At 44.2% G+C, this 17,383-nt stretch overlaps 1 pseudogene; it reads left to right on the top strand.

The window, feature by feature from the left end:
• The first annotated feature begins 5,829 nt into the window (after positions 1–5,829).
• LOC103735039 lies at positions 5,830–9,792 on the top strand (annotated as a pseudogene).
• Positions 9,793–17,383: the final 7,591 nt, after the last annotated feature.

The raw sequence follows: 17,383 nt of genomic DNA, 5'->3' as shown, positions 1-17,383 counted from the left end.
GCTCAGCAGTTAAGAGTACTGTCTGCTCTTGCAGAGGATCTCAGTTTGATTTCCAGCGCTCACATGGCCGCTAACAACTGTCCGTAACTCCAGTCCCAGGGGATCCGACAGTCTCTTCTGACCTCCACGGGCACTGCATGACATGGGTGCACTTTCCTACATGCAGGCAATACACGCATACACATAAAATAAAAATAATAAATTAAAAAATCTTTTTTTATTTTAAAAAAGTATGCCTTTCAAAATAATAATCCCATTTCTTCAGATCCAATCTTTTTAAAAGTTCTGTGCAGTCCTAAAAGAAGTAAAGTGTGGCAGTGGTTAGCCAGGCAGCACCTTCTCCCAAGTACCTTCAGTGTTGATGACTTAACACCTGATAATACCGGATTCACTACATTCAGAAAAAGTTTTGTTTGTTTTTTTTTTTTTCTTCAGGGGGTTGAGATTCCCATGTGATGACAAGCTACAATACAGAGAAATCCTTGCGTCCTTCACTCTGCTTCCCGCCAAGAGTAGCACCTTTAAAGTAACCAGGTAGTGGATATGTGACAGGTGTAGGATATTGCGGTGTTTGAATGAGAATGCCCCCCATAAGCTTGACGTGTTTGAATGCTTGGCCCCAGTTGGTGGCACTGTGGGAGGTTTAGGAGGTGCAACCTTGCTGGAGGAAGTATGTCACTGAGGTGTGGACTTTGAGAGTTTGTAACCTTGCCCACTTCCGGTTCCTCTCTCTCCTTCCTGTGAGTGACTGAAGATGTGAGCACTGTTTTCTGCTCCTACCATCACTCCGCCTCCTCCACTATGGACCCTCGCTCTAGAACTTTAAGCCAAATAAACTCTTCCTTCTATAAGCTGCTTTGGTGTTTATCACAGTAACAGAAAGGAACTAACGCAGAATATAGGGACCTGAAACAGAGCTGTTCTGACACAAACTATAATATGACACTATGTGCTGCCACCTCCACACAGCAGACCAGGAACCTGAGCCACTGTCATTGTTTTTCAGGATTTGAATCCAGGATTCAACCAAACTTCTCTACTTGTACCACATCTTATGGTTCCTCTAGAGGTCAGTCCTACCCCTGAGTTTTCTCTTAGTGACTGGCAATGGCAGACTTAGAAGCCCCAGGATTCCTAGCTAACTGCATGAGGAACTCCATGCTTTGAAAGCCACAAAACCCCTGGGTTGGAAGCACCTGTCCCCAGAGGAGCTGTGTCCACTCAGCAGAATGCCCATCTCTACAGACTGGCTGAGCACTAGATAGAAGATTCCTTGAAGTTAGGAACCCAAATCCTTCTGTAGCCCTGACCATGACACAGGTATAAGCCCTCTGTAATCATTTTCTCCAGGAACAAGAACCCAACAACTTCTAGGCGGTCATTGAAAAGCTTGGTGTGGTTTGCCCCGTGGCAGAGACAATGGTTGCTTTCACCCACTATTGTTTTCCTTTTCTTCCTAGTCACAGAGCCCTGGTTTGTTCAGTCAAGAGAAAAGGCATCACTAAAACCTTTACTGGCCTCTCTCCCTTGCACTTAAAAGGTAATCATGTCCCTGACTCTGACCAACAGAACGAAAATGAATTGTTCTCTGGAAATGCTGAAACATCTGTTTCCACCAAGGAGAGTATCCATGGTCCCCTCATCTACCAGTTTCAGTTTCTCTCTTGCAGAGGAGGCTGACCCCAAACATAAATGAGCTCCACATTCTTGAATGGTAGCCCAGGAAGGTTTATCATAGGTTGTGGAATTTCCTACTCCCCTGAAACTGTGACTTTGGAGGGCTATGATAAAGTAGGGAAACTCTTTAAGCACTGTAGACTAACCCCAAATGTCCTGGGTGTGTAATCTTCTCCCAGGAAGTAAGAATTGATGGCTGATAATCAAGAGTAGGAGTCACTGTGTGATATCCCATGAACCAGTTCTTTATGCCTTCCATCTGCTACCTGTGGGAGTGGAAAGGCAAGAATTCCTAGGTCTGGGGTGTGTGTGTGTGTGTGTGTGTGTGTGTGTGTGTGTATGTATCTGTCTGATTCTGTGTATATGTATCTGTATGTGTAGTTCTGTGGATGTGTGTCTACATGTATCTGTGTGTCTGTGTGACTGGCAATAATTATAGTGTGTCTGTGTCTATATGTATGTATGTCTGTGTGTGTCTGTGTCTGCCTGTGTGTATATCTGTCTGTCTCTTTCTCTGTGTGGCAATGTGTGTCTATATGTATCTGTGTGTCTGTGTCTGTGTTTGTATGTCTATATGTATGTGTGTCTATATGTGTATATGTGCCTGTGTGCATGTGTCTGTCTCTGTGTGTATCTATATGTGTGTGGATGTGTCCATGTATCTATGTCTGTCTGTCTGTGTGTGTGGTGTTGGGAACTGAATTCAGGGCCTGCTATGTGCAAGGCAAATAGTCTTCCACTGAACATCCCCAACTCTGGGCTTAATCTTGAAATGAAAAAGAAAAGATATTTAAATAGCCCCTTCTGCTGACTGCCTTCAGTTACAGAAGAATTAACCACCATTAAGTATGACAGTGATAATTATACAACACATAAAATTGTATAATTATCAATTATACTATGACAATCAAATATGCAATTAAAAAATTACCATTTTTATAAGCTCTTACAAGATAATAAGCAAGGTTAAGACAGTCCAATTAAACCAGCCTCACTTTTAAGCCCAGCAACCAGGAATTTACCTTTCTTGTTGTCCTTGTCCAAAACATAAGGCATTTGTGAGTTAGTTATATGTTTTGCTGCTGTGACAAAATACCTGAGAAAAGACATCTAAGGAAGGAAGCGTTTATTTTGACACACAGTTTGAGGTGAAGTCCTGAAGGAACCGCGATGAGCTGTGGTAGCTGGTGCATGAGGCTGCAGGAGCTCGAGGCTGCGAGGACATGAAGCTGCTGCTCGTGTAGCATCTGCAGTCAGGAAGCAGGGAAGGGTGAATGCTGATGTTCCTCTTGCTTCTTTTTATTCAGTCCTGGACCTCTGCTCATGGAGTGGTGTCACTCACACTGAGGATGGGTCTTCCTACTTCAATTAAAGCTCTCTGAAAACATTCATGCAGACATACCTACAGGTGTGTCTCCTAGATGATTCTATATCCTGTCAAGTTGACGATGAAGATTAACCATCACAGTCAGCTTTCTATTACTGTAGCAAAGACCCAAGACAGATAAATTATAAAGAGGAAAGGTTGTACTGGGAATACAGTTCAGTGGTGGAATGTTTAACGAGCAGGTATCAGGCCCCAGGTTCGACACTCAACAGAAGTGAGGGAGTTGGTATAGGTAAGTAGTAGATAGATAGATGATAGATAGATAGATAGATAGATAGATAGATAGATAGATGATAGATAGATAGATAGATGATAGATAGATAGATAGATAGATAGATAGATAGGTTTTTTAAGATTCAAGTTTCCATGATTGGGAAAATTCATTGTTTTTAGGCCTCCAATGGTGGTATGTGATTAGTACATTGTGGTAGGATCATGTGATGTTGTACAACTATTTACCTCATGGGAAATAAGCAAAAAAAGAAGGGGGGGAGACTGAAGACTGGAGTCCCAACAATGCCTTGAAAGACTGCCCACCCAGGGACTAGAAACCCTCCCGCCAGGCTCCATATATTAGAGTTTCCACATTCACAGCCACACAACAGTACCGAGTGAGAGACCAAGCCTTTAACACAAGTCTTGAGGGAGAGGAGTGCATTCCAGACCCAAACTAGAGCATGGGATGGCACAAAGTGCTCAGTAGAGGCAGGAAGATCTCTGTGAGTTCAAGGCCAGCTTGGGCAGTACAGTGACACCCTGTCTCAAAAACAGAAGACCAAACAAAACAAGGAATAGAGCCATTTTCTTCAGGACAGGGGATTTGACGTGGGCATCTGCCAGAGTACAGGGTCCATCTTTCCTCCTTTCTGAGCGGCTTGGCTCTTTATTTCCGCCATTCAAAACAGACTTCCTATAGCAAAGAGACTCAAACACAGACCAACCCTTTCTAGGTCATGGTACACATATGGTACATGGTCATAGAAAGCTGAAGGTGACCAGCCACCCTTCTTTGCCTGCTGAGATCCACAAGGATAGAGGAAAATGATACACTGTGATTTCTGTAAACTACTCTCTTCTGGGACCTCCCACACTTGGAAGGCCTGGATTCATGAACCAGAGCCTTGAGACTTTTGCCTTATTGGTCTAGCTATTTGAGGATTCACTGATATGAAATCAAAGGGAAACCTAGCAGCAAACTATCAAAGGCCTCAAGACAGCTGTGCTGGAACCTTAGGCCTGGGTGTCCACAGGCTCATGGCCAAAGCCCTGGCATAGACAGCAGGGCCATCCTTCACTCTGGGGGGTCTTCAAACTCAAGGCCAAGCATGGTCAACTGAGTGGAAAAGCCCCAGTTCTTCTCTTGAGACCAGTGACAGTCTTCTACTATGGTGACTACCTGGGTTGGAGATGGGAGAAAGGACTTGAAAAAGAGAAAGCATTGCTGTTTTCTGTGGCATGAATAAGCTAGATGTTGTTTGTAGCAGGGGCTGGATGGTAAAGGTCCAGATGTGCTTCCTCATTGTTCATTCATAAAGAAAGACACAAGGAAGATTAGGGGATTAGGAGGGAGGATCTTCTTTCTAATTCTGTTGTACTGTTTATTTCACATTCCTGAGCTTTAATTTTTGCTGTGTAAAATGGGCATATGCTAACACCATTAACAAATACCTATTTTAAAAATATCTATTACCATTAACAAATATCTTTTGAAACCTACCAGGCACAAACCAAAAAGTAAACTGCCAGTATGGTGCCAGTGCCTCCCAACAACTTACACCTGAGTAGAATCATACATTCCATAACATACCCAAACCCTGTATTAGATGCCCAGGGGACTGATGGCCCAGGCACACCCCAGACACCAGAATGAATTAAGACCAAAGCCATACCTGGGACTGCCTCTCTTGGGAAAGTGCCAGTCATAGACTTGTGCCAGCTCAGCACCCAAGGGCAGTACCTAGTGGTCACCACCAAGCCCCTGGCCTATCCTTCATAACAAAACACTCCTGTAATGTGGTATTCACACTAGGAGTGACCTTCTTCATCATGTCCTGGTGTTGCTTGCCCTTCAAGCCTACAAGAGCTATAGAAAGAAAGATGACACATAGGTAGATGACCTTATCAAGGGCATGTACCCAGACTCAAAGATGTGAGATCCCCTTGGGAGGCCTTGGGAGGCTTGCCTCTTCTACAGCCTACCATTTCACTTCTGAAATTGAACCAAATACTTCCAGATACTTTGGATACAATTTTGAAGCTATGCCCAATGTTTCAAGGAAGGGTTTGTTGCCCAGTGGCTGGAGGTGCTGTTGGTGAGCAACCTGTAGACTGCCAAGTTCCTGCCCTTTTGAAGGCATCTCCTATCAGTAACTGATGAAAGTCGAAAGATAAAGAACTGGCCATCTCAACCCAACCCAAGACACTTCGGAAGATCATTCTACTCCTAACTCCCAGGAATTTTAGCTGAGTCTTCCCTGGTTAAGATCACAGCTTGATTTCTTCCCCTGCCCACATCTGCCTCTCCCCCATCCTGACACAAGGCGAAAGTGTGGTCCCTAGGGTCTTCCTTAATAAACATTCGGCCCACCAAACCCACTTCAGCATCTGCTTCCAGGAATCCCAGTTTGTGACAAAAACAATCTTCCTTCTCTCAGACAGTCAAGTCAGGGAGAGATGATAAAGCAATTTTCTAAGGATGGATGAGGGAAGTAAATGAGCCAGAACCTGTGGGAGTACTTCTGTCAAACAAAACCATGGTCGAAGCGATGGGCACCTTTCACTGTGAGTGGTTTGAAATGAGTCACATTGCTCAGAAAGGAACCTGCAAATTCTCCTCCTTCCCCAGTGTGTTCGCAGCAGCCTGCAAAGTGTGCCTGCCCCCAACAGATGTCCAGGTTCCCACGAGGAGAAAGGTTTGAGGGGACTTCAGGCACTCAAGGCATCTCTGGGTTCCTGTCTACCAGAAGGCACAATTCCAGAGGCCACAGAAGGGGGGAGCCACGTGATCCCTAGGCCCAGCTGACAATGTTCCAAGTTATGCTGCGCTTACACAGACTTTGCAAAAGAACTCTTCGCTCCAAACCACTAATGAACTCCTTCCAGCTCCAGGTTTAATTAGTTTTCATTGCAATATTAATGATCCTTACAAACCATTTCAACTTTCCTGTTGCACAGCTGGAATTCTTTTATTTGGCATTCGGTCTCTTTATAAGAGAATCCCAGGCGCATCCTCCTCCCCGCTTGCCCCATCGAGGGGGAATAAGATCACACTCTAACTTTACTTGTCCCTTGGCCAGCCAGGGACAGTAACTTTAATAATTTTGAAGCAGGGAGCCTTAAACATATCACAAACTGCCATACAAATAACATACAATATAACTCCAGGATTTTAATTACAGTGACTAATATATGTACCGATCCTGAAATCTCCATGGCACCATTAGGCCACCTGTGTGGACATTATTGGGAGGCTTAAAATGGGCACAAGGTGTGTCATTAGTTGATCCAAGACCTTCCAGGTCTAGAGTTCTCACCTGGGACTCAGAATTCATTTCTTGGGCAGTGTGGACTACCCAGCCAAAGGCAGCATTTCTTTCACTAGTGGCGATGAAAAATGATTAAACATTGCCACCAGCTCAGGTCAGCTTGAGTTGAGTGTGGCTTGGCTGCAAGGCTGAGCGAAGGAGGCTTTCTCAGAGGGCTCTGCTGACTCGGGGTCCTCCTAAAATGCACCAGCCTGGCCTCATGGAAAGTGATCTGAACTTGTATGGAAACTCACCTGATTTTCTGTGCAGCATTCTTCCAGGCAGACAGGCATGTGGGTAAAGATGTTGGATAATGTATGCCAGAAACTAAACTATTCACTGAGTTAGTCCATTTGTTATCACCATAACAAAATACCTGAGGCTGTGTATTTTGTAAAGCAAAGAGTTTTAGTCAGCTCATATTTTGGAAACTGAAAGTCTAGGAGTGCCTTTTCTGGTGAGGGCCCCTTTGGGTGCATTGTGATATGCCAGAAAAGCAGAAAAAGTGCAGAATGCAGAAGTGGCCAAGTACATGGGTGGCCTTGCCTCTAACAGTGAATTCTTATGTGAACTAACTCACTGCTTTCCAGGGCTGGAGCTCCTGTGGCCTAGTGACCTCCCTCTAAATCCAGCACCACCTCTCAGCACCACCACATTGACACCATATCCAAACCATAGCAGTCCCCACTGGGCATTTCCAGAAAAAGGGCATCAGCCTCAGGTGAAAATCTAAAGAGCTTAGTGAACTCACGGCCAGCAAACCCAGCATCAGTACCCAACAGCTATGCTGTGGGGTCATCAGGGAGGACACTCATGGTCAGGGAGATACCAAGTTCAGCAGATAACAGTCACTGCCTGTTATCTGGGACAGTAAAAAAAAATCTGGCCACACAGAAAGGAGTCATGGAAGTTTGCCCTGTGGAATAGGAAGTTCACCACCTCAGGGTCTGCTCTGCCAGCACTAGGAAAGTTTATGGTCCATACCACAGGGCACAGCCTCAGTCAGGACCATTGACATGGCCTCGTAAGTGAGAAGCACCCACTACAAAGCCATTCCCACAGGGACCATCCCTGTAACAAGTCTCCATGCCAGTGTTCCTGCCTGGCCTGGCTCTCCATCCCCCATTCTCTGAGCACACACTCAGCTATGGCCAGAAGGTTATTTCTTAAGCATATGCCAGCTTACAAGCTCTTAAGACCCCTAAAGTACCAGGAGCTCTACCAGAAAGGGGAACCTGGCTCCAGAAACAATCCCAAAACCTATTTCACATCCCAGGTTTTCAAAAGGGCCCCAGAGCTCATGGCAAGCTCTCAAGAACAGGTCAGAAGATGGAAGAGGATTAAAGAACCAATGTACAAAATAATATAGTTTTAATAAATAGATATTAAGTAAAATAACATGAAATGTACAAGATCTGTATAGTTTTTAAACTACTAAGTATCAGTCAAAGAAAAGAGAACCAGAGAAATAAGGTAATATGTCTTGTTCCTAGTTAGGAAGCCTCCATCTTTTGAATATATCAGTTCCTCCTAAGTTAATCAGAATATTTATTTCAGTCCCTTAAAAAAATCCTGGAGGTTTTATTTTTATGGAGACAACAATGATTCTAAACTGACATAGAATGTGAAGAGCTATAGCACCCAGGAGACTTGACACTGCCACATCTCAAGACTTACAGAAAGCTAAAGTGATCAATGCTGGGAGGTTTGGGTATAAAAATAAACAACTATTTTAAGTTTTAAGAAAAGAAAAAGATAATAAGGTCACCTACAAAGAAGAGAGTTATCATGCATTCTTCTTACAAACATTGCCCATTCAGAGTACTAAAAGAACGATGAAATGATGTGTGAAACTCCTGAGATAAACATGGATTTCAGGGGCTGAGAGGCGGGTTTGTGGGTAAGAACGTGAACTGCTCTTGCAGCAATCTGAGTTTGGTTCCCAGCACCTACATCTGGTGACTCACAACCTCTGGTAACTCCAGCTCCAGGGGATCCAGCATCCTCTTCTGGCCTCTACAGGCACCACACACAGAGACTCACACATGTATACATAAATTTAAAAAAAAAATCTTTATAGGTTGGTTAACAAAAACTAAAGGTGTATGAAAAAGCCTTATGAAAACACACTAGTTAGTAAGCTAATTTCAAAATGCAACTTTAGAAACGATTTTGACTGGGATGTAAAAAAATATATTTTGGCGCTTTCCGCCTGCTCCCCTGTCCCCAGCCACCATCGTGATCTTCTACTAGGATATCATCAGCTATGACTGAGCTGTTCTCCTACATCTACAAGATCCAGGAGATCGACACCACTAATTTGGCTTTGCTCGAGGTGTAGAGCATGAAGGTCAGCAGGACAGAGGGTAACATCAGTGACTCGCTCATTGGTGGAAATACTTCTTGTCTTAGTTTGTTCTTCATCGCTGTGACAAAACACTCTGACCAGTACCAACTTGGGGAGGAAAGGGTTTATTTGTCTTACATCTCCCAGGTCGCACGCAGTTCATCAGGGAGCCCAAGGTAGGAAATCAGGGCAGGAACCTGGAGGCAGGAGCTGGAGCACAGGCCATGGAGGAACACTGCTTACAGGCTTGCTCACTTGGCCCCTGCTCAGCCTGCTTTCTTATGCAACACAGGCCCACCTGCCCAGGGGTGACACCACCCACAGTGGGCTGGGCCCTCCCACATCACTCATCAAGAAGATGCCCTTCAGACATGGCCACAGGCCAGTCCAATAGAGGAAATTCCCCAATTGAGGCTCCCTCAACCCAGGTGTGTCAAGTTGACACTAAAGCTATCCAGCACACTTCTGCAGAAGGCCTGGAGGGCAAAGGGACTGAAAGCACAGTAGTCATGGGTGTTGACATTGTCATGAACCATCACTTACAGGAAACCAGTTTTTCAAAAGAGGCCTACAAAAAGTACAAAGATTATATGAAATCACTCAAAGACAAACTTGAAGAACAGAAACCAGACAGAGTAAAGTCCTTTATGACTGTGGCCACAGAATAAATCAAGCACATCCTAGCAAATTTCAATAACTACCAGTTTTTTATTGGTAAGAACATGAATCCAGATGACATGGTTACGCTCCTGGACTACCATTAAGATGGTATAACTCCATATATGATTTTCTTTAAAGATGGTTTAGAAATGTCAACAAATTGGACAATTTGGATTTATTACCTGTCACCACAATAGGCTGCTGCTGATGTCCATATAACACCGGGACTCAAGATAAATAGGACTGAGTCATCTTGTGCTCTTTTGTTTTGACTGAGATTTATTTGGAGTGGAGGTGTTATTTTTTAAGCAAAACATGTCATGTAGGTTGTCTAAATTATAAGGTGCATTTAAACTCAAAAAAGAAATATTTTGAACAGATGCACTCTGCATGGGTGGACAGTGTCACTCCCAGAAAACATGAGAAAATTGCAGTACAAGACATGGGATGCCACCCTACAAGTTAGTGGTCAGGGAGGTCTCAGAGGTCTCCAAGACAACACAGGCTATTGCCACTGCCCTGGTTACTCACCGTGACTACATAGCAAGACCCTATTGCTGAAGACACCACACAGTTTGGATGAAGGATATAAAGAAATAAATCTCAAACTAATCAGGAAGCTTCCTCCTTGCCAACTAGCTTTCCTAGTACTGTGTGCTGGGGGAGAAAAGACATCAATGGTCTTATCGAAGGATGAAGCCTGTATGCCACAATACAAACCTGCCAGGCAAGATGTGCTCACTACTGCAAAAGTGGCATGACTATTAAGGGTTAATGAAATTTTTCTGTTAGACTTGAGGCCTGCTCCACAAGAGGGAATTTTGTGCCTGGTGCTGTAAACTGGCTAGGGACATCATAGGCTCTGAGGTAGAGCCTACTATTACTATTTTGCTAAATGGTCATGTTGTCAAATTGATATCAAGGTATTTATGTTTATGGCAATAGATGTGGGCTGTTCTAAACCTTGGTCGGAGAAACTTCTTTTTGCAGTGGGCAGCAGTCAGTTAGAGATACATAATTGGTAAACATGTGGAGAATAAGAGACTGAGTGCTCATCTCTAGATTGGACACCTATATCAATCCCACCACACACACCCCAACCAAGGCTTGAGGAACACTGAGGAAGAGGAGACAGAAATGATGTAAGATCCAGATGATGGGGAGAAATGTATGACACAGCAATCTCAGTCATGAACTCACAATAGCAAGTTCTAATTGCATAAGACCTGAACAAACTCAAGCTAGTCAGAATTCTAGCATAGATGTGATGGATGATCTTCAGGTCCCACCACTCACTGAGGAGCTATTGGCAGGGGATAGTTTCTGGGGGAGAAGGGATTGCTCTCTTTTGAGAATGCAGCCATGGTAGGTTTTCCATGTTCCAGTCGATGGCCCCACACACACGCACATATGGGCAGCAGTAACTGGTCTTGGTGGGTTATAAAATGAAGCCATGAAGTTAGTTGTGGGGATATTATTAGGGTTTCAAACCACAGCAGCCCACCCCATCTCCAACAAGGCCTCACTGAGGACCTCACAAGCCCCTGAGAAAAGGGAACTGAGTTGATAAGCACCCTGGTCTTTGAAGTCAAGAGGAGCAGACTTTTCTCCACTGCTTGACCAACACAGCAGGATTCCCCTTTGATCTCTAAAGAAAGCAAGTTTTTAACAGTCCCGCTCTCCTGCTTCCTCCCGCCCAACTTTAAATATATATATATATATATATATATCTTCCTGCCTCCTGCACCCCCCCCCAGAAGCCTCCCCCTTAAAAAGGCTCGAGTTCACAACCTGGATCAGACATTTTCCCTGCCCAGAAGGGAATCTGTTCCATGTGTTCCTTTGCTAATAAACTCTATTCCAATGGAGTTTTATCTGTGTCCTGGTGCTTTCTCCCAATCAACTGAATCCATCCATATGCTATTTTATCTATCAGATGATGCCAAAACCTGGTTCTTACTTCAAGAGACCCACCTGAACTTCTCCAACACCCCTAATTTGGCTTTCAGGTACTCTCCCACCCTTCCTTTCTCTCTCCTCCTCTCCCCAGCTCTCTGCTTTCACATCTTTCTGGCTCTCCTCACTGGGGAACACACTCCACCTTGCCATGTCTTCTTTTGATCTCCTTTCCCATTGATTTCCATCACTCGTGGACAGCACTGGTCTCCAGGATGGAGCTGTTTCATCCATTCGCTACCTCGGTTCCCTTGTTCCCGGCCTCTCCCCCCTCCTCGGCCTTTGCCATGGGCCTGGAAGGTCTGCTGTCTTCCATCATTTTTCCTGCCTTTATCCTCTTCCACTGCCTTTCTTCCTCACTTTACTTGGGATGATTTCTGATACCATTCAATCCAATTTTAGGTCTCTTCTCCTTTGCTTCCATCCTTTAGGCTACCTTTCCTCTTTTTTCTAACTACTTATGGATTCCCTATGCATGCAAATGCTCTAGATCCTTCTCCTCTCTCTCTCCCTCCCATACTAAAGCTTTCTACTCCCCACCATGAGCTTTCCAGCCTGCCACGTGTCTGACCTCCCAAGCAGGCTCTAAACCTACATGACCCCAAGGTTTGTTTTTTTTTTTTTCCTTCCTGCTATTCACCCCGTCAAGGCAGCTGCCAAGATTGTCAACTTGCCTGGGGATTTTTTCTTTAACACTCTAATAAAATGATAAAAGTTTTCAGCTGAGCCCATTCTTAAATTTTCCTATGAATATAGCTAAGAACCCTTTAGGGGACCCTTTCTCCCCATTTTGATCCAACTAGCCTAAACCGTTTGGACAACTTTGCTGGAACATTTAAAGAATTTCAGGCAGCTTGCCCCACGGACAAACAGAAAACATTTTTTAAAAGCCTTTTTTTTCTCCTAAACTTTTTCTCAGTCAAAGGGGCTCAAAATTTTGATCTTAGGCCCTTTTGGACACCAAGCAACTGGTGCTCTGGTGCCTACTCTTCTAACTAGACCTAACCATTTTAAAGTTCACTATACATAAAAAGTCACAGGCACTGCTCAGGCAAGTCATATGCTTTCAGACCAACAACCATTGATTTATATGCCCTGTTCCTTCTGCTGCCCTCAGGAGTTTCCTTTCCAACATAGCTTGTGTCTAGAAATTAAGAGATCCTGAGAACTTGGCTTCACATTCACAGCTACAATGTCTGGTGAGAAACATGGATTCCTTTGATTTGATTTTCTATTTGGGATATATATCTGAGGGTACTTTCTTCTTTTATATCAAGCCTAACCTACTGGTACCAGGAGTGCCCAGGATTCTCTTGCAATTTATTTTTGTTTTCATTTCTTGATGATGTCATAGAATAAACAATGCATTTCTAGTTCAGATTAAGGGAATAATGCCAGACCTACACGATGTTAAATTTTAACATCATTTAGGGCCTGTTTCTAAAGGGAATTACTTTGAGTTTTAACTTCTTCTATGGTATATTTACTGGTTTTTAAAGATGATTGTTTTAAGTTTTTACATTGTTTGAATGACATCTTTATCTGGTAATTTTAAGGGAATTATTTGGATTTTAACATCTTTTATATGGTATTTACTAATTTCTAAAAATGACTATTTTTAATTATTACCATTTTACATAGTATATTTGTTAGTTTCTAAAGGGAACTTAAAGTTTTTCTAGCCATTTGCCTTCAAGGGGCAAAGGGAGCTGACATTTTGTGATGACTAGACCTGTGAAGCACATGAAAATCTGCTGTACTCCAGGGCCAAAATCTTACAAGACACAAGCTACTACCAACACATAGTTACAACAATGAGAGGTAAAAAGTAGTAGTCTACTTGAGTGAGAGGCTTGAGATGCCATCTCTATTGGTCTTAACTCCTCCCCTTTCTACATTGTGATTCTAAACCTGTTTTTCCTCTGGAATAAAGTTATTTTCCTCTCTGATGCTCATATGCTCTATGCTTGCTTATGTTCCTGCCCCATCATTCCCTGAGTTCTTTCTAGTTATAATGTCAGGGTAGTATTAATTATATTGGTAAATTGTCATGTGCTGTTTGAGCTCACTGAGACACTGACTCTGGAGATGGAATTGGCCCTCCCACTTCAGACTCAAGCCTATTATCTCAAGATGTGTTCTCCAAGACTTCTCAAGGTTCAAGCTGGAGGCTGGCTTGCTTTGAAAGTCTGAAGAATACTTCTGCACTGCTGAGGAGTGCATGATCAGCGCGTGACCATCCTTAAGATACACCTTCAGGGGGGAGGGGGGAGCTCCAGGTGACTTTATAAGCTTTGGAACACTTGCAATAAATGAGTCCCTGCTTGACTAGGCTCCCTGTTGCATCTGAGTGTCCCCGGGTAATGGGGGTGGTGTGGGCTGGCATACGGCATGCTTACTCATGCCCAATCCTCACCTCACCGGGAGTGACAGGTTCGAACCCCCGGCAAGATGCTGCCTCAAATCTATATGGAAACTTAACTCTTTCTTTAGGCCACTAATTACCTATACAAAACAACATCTAAGCTGGTTGGGTAAAATCCTATTTGTTGAATACCGTTTTTGTTTTTAGTTTACTTTTACGGTGTTTTAAAATGTATTCATTTTGTTTGTCTACTTCAAAGGTGTTTTAGTTTAAAAATGATAAACCACATTCTCAACAAAGACTATATAATTAAATATGTATACACATTCAACATAAACTTATGCTTCTTAAAATTAATTTGCTTGGTATTATGTCAATTTTTAACTAAAATCTCATGCAAACTAAAAATGTTAACACCAACATATTTTTTTTCAGGCCAAAATATTCTCTCTTTAACCTACAACATGGTTCCTGGTACTAAAATATATAAATTAATTTTAAGTACCTCTCTCCCTATCTCTCTTTCTCTGTCTCTTTCTCTCTCTCTTGCCACCAGCCTTCTGGGGCTCTACTAAACCTCTACTAAACCACCACCCTTCTGGGGCTCATCTTCCCTCAGCTGCTACTAAACCTTGGGATCAACTTGTTCCACAAGCTCCCCTCCCTTCTGGCTCACTGCATTTTTTACGCTTTTCTCCCATCCCATTCCTTGTACTTTGTCTCCATCTACTGACTGGTTGCACCATGTTCTCATTGCAGGGTTTTCCACTCTTCTCACTTGCCTCAAAATCACACATGTGTCGGAAAACCCCTTCCTTTCTCTGGATATAGGATGCTATTTCCATAGATAGGAACACACACTACTTCCTGTCCAGGACAGGATCTGCCTTTCCTTTCCCTGATGATCTAATTGTGGGCTGCCACCTTCTGGGACTTGGAAATAACTCAAAAATAATAACTCAAACCCACACAACAAAAACGGATGCTTTCTTTTGGTGCCTGGTTCACCTCGCTCTCATTTTGTGTGACCAATGCCAAACCCCTTTTCCTCTACTCCCTCCCCGTCTCTCTCTTCCTCATCCACTTCACTTTCCTGCCTGGACTCGTGATCCTCCCTCCACTCCCTACAGAGAGAAGATTTTCTTTGTCTCCCATCTGCTCGGTTCTGTCTCTACCTCCTACCTTGCTTGCTCGGTTCTTTCTCTATCTCCTCTTCACTCTGTACTTAATCTGTCACTATGGGAACCACCCACTCAAAGTCTCACGGTCTCACACCTCTTGCTTGTCTTCTTAAATTCTTGAAACAACTAGGACCTTCAGATACAATCAGGCCAAAATGCCTAAAGTTCCTGTGCACCACTGCCTGGCCTCAGTACGAGTTACATAATAACTCTGTTTGGCCAGACACTGGAACCTTAAACTTTAATATTTTGAGAGATTTAGAAAATTTCTGCCATCATAAAGCCAAATGGTCTGAATTACCATACATCCAAGCTTCCTTTGTTCTCCATGCTAATCCCTCCCTCTGGGTCCCATGTTCTTCCCATCAGGTTCTTCTGGCTAAGACAGTTTCATAGGATCCCAACCCACCAGGGGCCTCCGCCCCCCCACCCCTCCACCTCAGCATTTGATCCTGCCATAGCCGGTGAATTGCCCCCAATTAGAACCCAGCCCCAACCTCCTCCTGCTCCCCAGCCTGAGGCACAGCCAAGTCCTCCCCATGCTCTCCCCTTGCTATACTCTCCCTTGCCTTCCATTCCAGGGCCCAACCTGGTTCCCCTCCTTTCTCCAACTTGAACTCCCTCTCCACACCACGATCTTTCCCCTCCCCTCTCCAGCACCACTCTAAGTCCATCACCGCTCTCCTTACACTAACTCTCCTCTACTCAAGACCATCCAAAACCTTAAACACCTCCTTACCAAATATTCCCTAGTCTCCCCTATTCTGGCTTCTAGCTCAAATAACCCATTCATCCATCCTGTATCTACTTCTACTTCTACTTCAATTCCAGATCCCACCTCTGATACCCCTGTCCCTGCATCCCCTCATGGACAGGACACCCCTCCCATCTCTCCCACTCTGTCCTCTTCCTGGGACTCCCCTTCTCCCAACCCCTCTCCTATGTCAAGCCATCCTCTCTCCCACACCCAGTCTCAATCCCCTGCCCATGGTATCTTTCCCCCTCCAGGAGGTGGCAAGCATGGACGGGATGGTCAAGGTCCATGTCCCTTTCTCTCTTGGAGATCTAGCTCACCTCAAATGCAAAATAATCTCTTTTCTACTAATCCTACACACTTCATACAAGTTTTAAAATACATCACTCACACTTATGATCTAACCTGGGCTGTCCTGCCCCATGTGTTTTGAGATAGCCCTCACCACTCTGGACAAGCCCAGGCCGGGATTTAACCTCCCTAGACCTTAACCCCTCCACCATCCTACAATATGTAGATAACCTACTTCTTTGCTCTCCATCTCTTTCGGTCTCCAAGGCCCACACAATCAAACTTCTTCATTTTCTGGGGTACAAGGGATAGAGGATATTTTCAGCTAAGACTCACCTTTCTCTCCCTCAAGTCAAGTACTTGGGGTTCTTTCTCACACTTACATCCTGCCATTTAACTATAGATAGGACAAATTACCTAAGGTCTTTAAAGCCCCCCCCCCGCCCCATCCAAGGAGAAAATTCTCTTTCCGAGACATTGCAGGGTGCCTGCGCACCTGGATTCCTAACTTTGACCTCTTTACAAAGCCACTCCATGAAGCTTCCAAAGAGAACTCCCCTGAGTCTGTTGACCCCTTAGAGCCCATTACAGCAGCCTTCCACAACTATAAACACTCTTAAAGTCACCAACTCTACCTATCCCCAACCTCAAATGTCCATTCCTCTTTTATACAACTAAAAATAAGGACCAGGCATTAGGGGTTTTGGGACAGATGAGGGGTCCCACTTTTGCCCCAGTAGGTTATCTCTAAACAGCTTAATACCACCATCCAGGACTGGCAACCTTACCTCTGTGCTCTGGTCACTACCGCTTTACTGGCTCAAAAGGGACTTAAGCTCACTTTGGGTCAGCCCATCTCTGTCCTTTCCCCCACCAGGAAGGATTTAACTAACCCACACATCTCTTGCCAATCTAGCTCTCTCTAAACTACAACTCTTCTATGTCGTGTTTCTTGAAAACCCCTCACTCACCCTTGATTCCTGCCCTCCTCTCAATCCAGCTTCCCACCTCCCTTCCAGTGAACTGCTCACTCACTCACTCATGCCTGCAAACTCTTCAGGAACTCTCCTACCAGGATCCACTATTTCTCCAAATCCCCCACCAAACCCACCCCTAACTTGGTTTATGGATAGAAGTTTAACTCTCACCCCAATGGTGTCCCACAAGCCATAGTGTCTCTCACTGATGTCATCAAGTCAGGACCCCTACCACTTGGAACCATGTCACAGAAAGCCAAACTT

The sequence above is a fragment of the Nannospalax galili genome, unplaced genomic scaffold, assembly GCF_000622305.1.
Source record: "Nannospalax galili isolate Female #2095 unplaced genomic scaffold, S.galili_v1.0 scaffold996, whole genome shotgun sequence".
Classification (NCBI taxonomy): Eukaryota; Metazoa; Chordata; class Mammalia; order Rodentia; family Spalacidae; genus Nannospalax; species Nannospalax galili.
This window is presented reverse-complemented; position numbering and strand designations above follow the sequence as displayed.